Source organism: Macaca mulatta, chromosome 4 (assembly GCF_049350105.2).
Source record: "Macaca mulatta isolate MMU2019108-1 chromosome 4, T2T-MMU8v2.0, whole genome shotgun sequence".
Taxonomy (NCBI): Eukaryota; Metazoa; Chordata; class Mammalia; order Primates; family Cercopithecidae; genus Macaca; species Macaca mulatta.
In genome coordinates, this window is record NC_133409.1 from 182,796,735 (window position 1) to 182,805,908 (window position 9,174).

Here is a 9,174-nt window from a genome sequence, read left to right on the forward strand (position 1 = left end):
AAGGAAGGCTCGGTGCCTGACACACTTGCCGGCCGCTGTGATAATGCCTGGCTCCCTCCCAATAGCGCAAGAATCGCTTCCATTTTAATTTCATTCGGATCTGGATAAGAGTCTGTATTTTAGTAGTGTTGACGTCATCGTTTTCTTAATTGTACTGTTTCTATAAAATGTTAACATTGGGGAAACTAGGTGAAGGGGTATATGGACTCTCTCTGTACTGACTTTGCAACTCTTCTCTAAATCTGAAATTATTTCAAAATAAATAGTTGGGGAGGAACCTGAGGGCCATTTTCTAGACCCGTCAGAAGTTCTGGTAACACCCACACAGCGCTTGCCCTTGCCACAGACGGTGTGGAGCAGGCATGAGAGCAGGGAGGTGGTTGGAGCGGCCGTCAGAGCTGCACATTGGCTGGTCCGGTCTCCAGTGAGCTCTAAGAACCTCGCCAAAAAGAGCGTGCCCCGTTCCCATTCGCCAGTGTCAGTTGTGCGACTAAACCCACGCAGAGCCCTCATCCTTCGCTGTCCCTGGTGTGACAGTCTCCAGTGGGACCAGGATCTCCGGGCTTGAGGACAGGTGATGTGTGTTTCCCACGTACAGACGGCCCTCGTGCCCTAAGTCCGAATTTTACCAGAGGGAATACCTCAAAAAACCTCTGAGGAAACAGATTCTTTGCTATTCCCTTCTTCATCCATTTTTTCCAACAACTAGTACTGCCTGCCTCCCGTATGTGAAGTGCCCTGGTAGTCAGAAACGGAGGGCGGTCCGCAGCCAGCATGTGGCCGCACCGTGTCCAGCGGGTCCCTGACTGCTGGCGCAGGCCCGAGTGTCGTTCTGATTCCTTCCCACCATCTCCTGACCACAGGCATGTCGCTGTGGCTCAGAGAACCGTTTGTGCCTCGCTGAACTCGTTGTCCTCAGGAAGCAGTGAACACAGGTTAGACCAAATTAACCTCCCCGGTCCCATCTGCAAATGCCGCCTGCTACCTCCGTGGCCAGCCAGAACGCGGTGGCCTCAAATGACAAAGTCAAGCTCTTCAGCCCCAGATTCATTTCACTCCTCATTTTCCTGTTGCCATGAATACCATTCTCCTTCAAATATCCCACTCACCCTGAAACCTTGGATTATTTTGCCTCCATCCCGCGCCTCCTCCCTGGCCAGCCTCCTATCCTGCCCATGCCTTCCAACAGGGCTTCTCGGATCCGGCCCTTTCCTCACTGTCCCCTTCACCTGACCCAGGAAGAATGCCATTCTGAAGGAAAGTCCAACTGTTCTATCAGCATGAAAACTGTGGTGACTTTGACACAATACAAGCTTATAACCTGCTCCCACAGAAGGCCAGCGTGGTGTGGTGTTCCTGGTCAGGTCGCTCCTGGGAGGCTCTCCTTTCAGTAGCAGCCCCTTCCTCCCAGGGCCCCACCCCGGGCTGGCCTGTGGCACACTCTCCACCCAGTCCTCAGCTGGAAATGGGAAACCTGAGGCTTGCACGGGAGGACTTCCCTGGGGAGGGCCAGGTCAGGACACGCTCACATTCCTTCAGCCGGGCTCAGCCCCATGCCCCCACACGGAAGACCACACGGAAGTCCAGGGCACATGGAGTCTGGCCATGTGCCCACCACGCACGTGATAGACGTGAGCCCAGCCAACTCCTGCAGTTTGTAATAACACAGAAGCCCTCCTCTCTTCTCCATAAACCGCCAAGCTTGCCTCACTTCCTTCCTTGAGAGGATACGAGACTTAGATTTCCACAGGTTACCGTCACATTTTCTACCCCAGTCCTTGCCATTCGAATGCCTTTGAAGTCCCACCAAGCAATATAAGATCCAAATTCCTGGGTCTCATCAATACCAGATCACCAACCCCGGTTTTCAGTCCCCAATCCTAAACCGGGCTCCGGGAGCTCGGAGCTCTGCCTTGGCAAACCAGCCAACAATGGGTGCTAGGAACCAGCACCCAGCACCCAGCACTCTGGCTCCTGGATGCCTGTGAACGACAGGAACCTGCCAGGAGAAAGGAGAAAGAGGAGGGGGCAGGTGGCGGGAGCAGCCGTGCCCCTGGTTGGAAGGCCACCTGTCCTTTCAGTACCTCTGCACTGGATGGGAGTCTGCCCTTGGTTTTCCTCCTCCAGGCCCTCAGGTGGGAGGGGCTCTGCAGCCTGCAGCCCCCCGTGCTGCGTCTTGTGTTTCCACAGGAACTTCTCTCACCTCTGTGAACAGCCACCTTTTTAAACCACTGCTGAATTCTCCGAGTTTGCAGGTACCATCGGATGGATTCCTGCTGGGATGTTGCCTGGGATTCCCGGATCCCATCAGCTTTCAGCTGGGTGTTTAAGTCCAGGCCAGCCCTGTCCCTGCACTGCCCCCACTGTGTCCACGGCAGCCGTCACCTCTGTCTTCAGGCCACGGCTCAATCTTCATCTTCTTTATTCTCAGACACTGCCCAACCTCCGAACCCAGCTTTAGGGGTGCACAAGCATTAGGGGTAGCTTGACCACCCCAGCCGCTGATGAGTTTAGCCCATTCTCTCCTCAGTTAAGTTTGTTTTTAAAAGGATTAGAGGCCGGGTGTGGTGGCTCATGCCTGTAATCCCAGCACTTTGGGAGGCTGAGGCAGGTGGATTTCCTGAGGTCAGGCGTTCATGAGTAGCCTGGCCAACATGATGAAATCCTGTCTCTACTAAAAATACAAAAATTAGCTGGGCGAGGTGGCGGGTGCCTGTAGTCCCAGCTACTCCAGAGGCTGAGGCAGGAGGATCACTTGAACCCGGGAGGCGGAGGTTGCAGTGAGCCGAGGTCGTGTCACTGCACTCTAGACTGGGCAACAAGAGAGAAACTCTGTCTCAAAAAATAATAATAAACTAAAACATAAAGTAAATAAAAATAAAAAGGATTAGACACCTCCCACACGCAGTCACCACCTACCACTGGTTTCAAAATCCCCCGAATTCCACCCCCTGCTCACTAATGAGTCTCCTCACTAAGATGACCAGTGGCTTCCAGCTGCCGGATCATACCCACCTTTTCAGATCTTATCTAATGAGGCTTTTGGACATTTTGATCGGTCCTTTGAATCATTTTTCATAACCCAAGTAGTTTTGGTAAATGTTGAAGAAAATGCTAAAATAAAGATAAGCCAAAAAAAAAGAAAAAATTCTTATAGTCCTACTACCTAGAGACAACCACTATTAACATTTTACTGTATAGCCTTCCAGACTCTTCTGTGCTTGTATATTAAATGGATTATGTTGAGGAATTAATAATACATAACATGTAGCAACCACCTTTAAAATATGACCATCTTGTCTTATTAACAGTATGAAGACGTTCATTGTAGTGGCTGCACTGGGTTGCAGGGCGTGGCCTTTGCCTACCTTTGGTTCAATGGCTGCACTGGGTTGCAGGGCGTGGCCTTTGCCTACCTTTGGGAATGTCGATTGTTGCCCATTTTCCTTGTTGGAGAACGGCCTTGTGATGAATGGACTCCTTAGTACTTCATATCTATTCACTCTCATTGTTTTCTTGGAAAAAATTGCTAGAAGTGAAAGCCCCCACACATCCCCTTTCTGCATGGCTGTTTCCTAGGAGTGGACCCTTTTCCTAAATGCAGAAAAGGAAGGAGGAAGAGCTGAGATGCGGCTGCAGGCATCAGACTCCCCCATGAAGGAGGGAAATCTGTCTGCCTGCCTGGGCGCTAGGACTGGAAACGTGTGCCAGAGACTGTGGCAGCACTTCTCTGCCTGGAAAGCAAAGTGGAAGCCTGAGTGGGCGTCTCTCCCACGTCCTCCCGCCTCTGGGCCATCACCGCGTCCTCCCGCCTCGGGCCATCACCACATTCTCCTTGCCTCGGGCCATCACCACATTCTCCTTGCCTCGGGCCATCACCACATTCTCCTTGCCTCGGGCATTACGTTCCCTGCAGGCCTTTGCTGCTGGTGCGATGAGACTTTATCTCTGGGTCAGCATTTCAGTAAGAGGTCTGGCAAGCAAGGCTATTGACATCTTCCGCGCGAAGCCCATGGCTTTCCTGCTTCCTGAGATTCCTCTTGCCCCGTGGCTTCAGTGAAACCACACCTTCCTGTTTCCCTTTGAGCGCTTCCTCCTCCTCTTTCCGTCTCCTTCTTAGGCTTCTCTTCCTCCACACAGCCCATAAATTCCAACAATCGCCAGGCTTTCCCCCAGAAATCACTTGTCTGCTTACGCCCCCCACTCGCTGTGCCTGCATGGTGGGGCGGCCACTAAGATGCCTTGACCCCTTCTTCTCTCAGACTTCAAATTCAGCTGCCCAGCTGCCTGCTAAGCACCACCGGTGTCATTTCTGGATCTCAGAGTTGTTGGGCTCAAAGCAGATTTCACCACCTGCCCCTCAGTCAGGGGTCCCCTGCATTGTCTGTGTCGGGGGGTACGCTGCTGTCCACCCAGCACATAATCCACAAACCGGGCCGTTCCCCTGCGTTCTTCTCCCTCACACCTTCCACCTGGCCAACCACCACCCATCACCAACGTCACCCTGGAGCAGTCTGCCCAATGGGCGGCTACTTCATCATCACTGCCCTGGCTAATGCAAGCCCTGGCCATCTCCCACCAGAAAAACCTACCAGCCTCCCTGCTTCCCACCACCCTTTTCCGACCCAGACGCAACCTCCGCGGCACAGTGTGATCTGTATTTCTACATCCGGATACTGGGTCCCACACCCTGTGCTACTCTTCACCAAGACTTTCCAATGCTCTGACTGCACACAGGATACAGCAGACAGAGCCCTGCAGGATGTGCTTCTCGCTACCTGGCCTGCTTTAGTTTTCACCACTGCTTCCTTTACGTACCAGAATCCACACCTGGATTTTTGTGATTTCCATGATGCACACCTCCAACCCTTTGCTAATAATGTTGATTGCCTGGAATGTCCTTCCTCTCTCGTGTATGTGACTAATTTGACCTCTCCGTAAGTTTCAGCTCTCTTAGACAGCCATTGCTAACTTTTTTTTTGTCTCCACAAATAGATGCTTTTCTTCGTGTCCCCAAAATGCTCTTTGAAAATGTATGCCATTACTCTTACCACATTGCATTGCAGTTATGGGCTTTTACAACTAGACTTTGAGATCCAGGAAAGCAAGACTATGCCTTTTCCATCTCTGATTCCCTGGTTTCTGTTCTAGTATCTGGCACACTGACACTCAATAGTTTTTTAAATTAATATATGGGGGAGTAATATTTGTCTTCTAATATTCTAAGAGCTGTCATTAGAACATGTTATAAGCTTACATTTAGCCTAAAGAGATAGGTTTAATGAGTGAAAATTATGAAAGGACCAATTGAAACTTAACATGAGAGAGATCTCCTGGCAATCAGAGCTGCCCAGAGATAAAATAGGCTGCCCTGAATGTTGGAGAATCCCATTATCTCTGGGAGATATGAATACACAGGCCAGACAAATAGAGAATTTGGGTAAATGGTTGGACCTTGGAGTTCTTCTTCAGGAACCTTTGTACGCTGTTGGTGGGAATGAAATTTGCTTTAGCCATTATGGAGAACAGTATAGAGGTTCCTAAAAAAATTAAAAATAGAACCACCATCTGATCTGACAGTCCCACTACTGGGTATCTATCCAAGGAGATAGATTACTATCTCTAAGTGGTGCCTGCACTCTCATATTGACTACAGCACTATCCACAACAGCCAGGATGTGGAAACAGCACAAATGTGCATCAACGGGTGAATGAGGAACGAGACTGTGGTATATCTACACAATGGAATACTATTCAGCCATAGAAAGAAGGAAATTCTACCATTTGCAACAACATGGATTAACCTTGAGGATGTCATGCCAAGTGAAACAAGCCAGGCTCAGGAAGAGAAAGATAAATTCCACATGTTCACTGATATGTGGAATCTTAAAGTCAAACTCAGAAACAGAGGAGAAGGGTGATTATCATGAGTTGAGGTTGGGTGGAGGAAAGGGGTAGATATTGGTCAAAGGATACAAATTGCAGTTATGAGAAATTCTGGAGACCTGAGAATGTACAGCATGGTGACCGTAGTTAACAATAGTGAATTGTATACTCGAAACCCAATGTACAGCATGGTGACTGTAGTTAACAATAGCGAATTGTACACTCGAAGTTCTTTATGAGAGTAGATCTTAAGTATTCTCACCACAAGAGTAACGATGTGAGCTAATGGATGTGTTAACCAACTTGATTGTGGGAATCATTTCACAATATACGTATATCAAAACATCACATTGGACACATTGAATATATACAATTTTTAAATGTCAATTATACCTCAATAAAGCTGAAACTACTATTAAAAACAGCTCTGAGAGTCTGTGATCCTAAGGCCTAACTAAATCCTTAATACAGATGGGTCCTGGAACATCAGCAGAGGCAGTAGTGAGAGAGCAAAGTACACGAAATGGCCCCACTCTCAGGACCCAGGTGCGTCGATCCCGCCTGAGACGAGGCTGGACCTGGAGAACTGAAGAGTCCCCAGCATCACTAATACGAGGCTTGATGTGAGCCTAACATTGAGTAACAACATCAGTCTACTCAGGAGAGCGGAACAAGCATAAATATAGGCCCCTCTGCGCGGCGGAGGGAGGCTCCAGAGACTGCTGAAAGGTGAGCGTGGGACTCTCTACCACCCGGGCTCCCACCAAGCAAAATCGACAGAAGCCCACTTCTAGAGGGTCTTACGGCCACTGAAGGTAACGAAAGCAAAAAACAAACCCAGCTCCACTGCTGACTCAGTTGACTCTACCCTCCATCCTAATGAAGAGCCTGCATATTTCCAAATGTGTATGCTATTTACCTCAGTAAATTCTTTTCTACACATCATATCTGTGCCATTCAAACAAAAATCGAGACACAATGAAGATTTAAGAAAAAAAAAATTTTTTTCAAGAAATCAAGCAATCAACAGACCACACACACAGATGACCAAATGTTAGAAGTGTCAGATAGGACTTTGAAATAACTATGACTAATCTATGAAAGAATCTAGTGGAAAAAGTGAACAACATGTATGGACAGGTAGAAAATTTTAGCAGACAGTTGGAGACAATGAAAAAGAGTTGAAAGGAAATGTTAGAAATAAAAATAGTCGCAAATACAAAGAATTCCTTCAATGAGCTTTTAGCAGAATGGATATAATGTAGTAAAGAAGCCAGTAGAAACTATCCAAAGGAAATCAAAGAGAAGACCAGGGGTTGGCGGGATGGCAGGAAATGAACACAGCATCCTAGAAATGTGGAACAATATCAAATGGTCGAACATATCCTTATTTGGACCTCCAAAAGAAGAGAGACAAAACGAAGTGAAGGTATTTGAAGAGATAGTAGCTGAAAATTTTCCAAAATTAATGAAATACAACAAACCACATATCTGAGAGACTCTAAGAACCATAGGCAATATAAATTCATTTATACACACACACGACAAACACACACACACACACGACACACAGTCCAACTAGTATTTTGCAAAAATATACAAAAAAATCTTAAAAGGCAGCTGTAGAAAAAGAAACATTATATACAGAGTTGCAGATTATTTCTTATCTAAAATTATGCCAAAGACAATAGAGTGAAACTTGTTCAATAGGGGTTTCCCTGTCTGGCAGTCAATCAGAGTCTGAAAATATTACATGGAATATTCCAGAAACAACCTATAAGATTTAAATTGCATGCCATTCTGACTAGTGTGATGAAATCTCTTGCTGTCCCACTCCAGCCTTTGTTCATCACGAGAAGGGTGAGTATAGTACAAAAAGATATTTTGAGAAGAGAGGGTAAAAGAGAAAGGCCTCAATCATGTAATTGTTCTATTTTATTATGAGGTAGTGCTGTTACTCTCTCACTCTGCCAAGGTTAAAAATTAAACTTTATCATAGGTGTGCATGTGTGAAGGGAAAATAAAATCTCAGCCACTACACCAAAGGGAAAAGCTAAGCTTGAGGACTGAGTCATGCAAAAACTGCCTTCCTTTTGTTCCCAGAAATACTGCTGTAATTTCACATGCTTACTTTGTCTTATGAAAAATGTAGATTTACTGCGTGCAAGGCAAGTACCTAATTATTTCCTCTACCCCCTCCTTTTCATGTGTAAAACGTAGACTCACTCAGTCCTAAACAAAGCCTCACAAGAATGGAACCACTTGCTTCATGGCCCTTTTTCCCCTTTCTTCTATTTGCTTTTTGCCCTTAAATACTGAAGTCCTCAAAACTCTCTTTGGAGAAAGCACAGGCCACAGACCCTACTGTAACTTATATTTTCCCCACTAGGTGCAGCCTCAACCTTTGCAAAATAAACCACTAAACTGATTGAGATCTGCCTTGCTCACTTTTTGGTTTACATATATACGTATATGTACATATATACATATGTACATATATACGTATATGTACATATATACATATGTACATATATACATATATATGTGTGGGTATACACGTATATATGTGTACACACATATATATGTAGATACGTATATATGAGATATATATACACACACACACCATTTGACCCAGCAACAATCCCACTTTATATATACATATATACACACACACACACACACACGTGTATATACAAAACTAGTTTATATAGGATTCAGCTATAGTCACATTTGCAGGAATCTACTCGGGGTCTTAGAATGCATCTCCTGTGGATAAAATGGAATAGTATACTGAGAGAAAAACTGCTTACCTAGAATTCTACACCAAATAAATGTATCTTTCAAAGATGAGATAAAATACAGATTTCTTTAGATACATTCAACCCGTGACCATTTATTTTCAGCAAACAGAGGCCGAGAGAATTACAGCAGACCTACATTAGAATGTAATACTACATGGAAGTTATTTTAACAGTATCTACACACACACCAAAGAACACTGTAAATTGTAAAAATGAAAATATATAATCAAAGGAATTTTTCTTATTTTTAGTTGCATTCAGGACATAGGCATGGGAAAGACTTCATGACTAAAACGCCAAAAGCAATTGCAACAAATACCAAAACTGACAAATGGGATCTAATTAAATTAAAGAGCTTCTCCACAGCAGAATAAATTATCATCGGAGTGAAGAGGCAACCTACAGAATGGCAGAAAATTATTGCAATCTACCCGTCTGTCAAAGGTCTAATATCCAGAATCTACAAGGAACTTAAATTTTTAAGAAA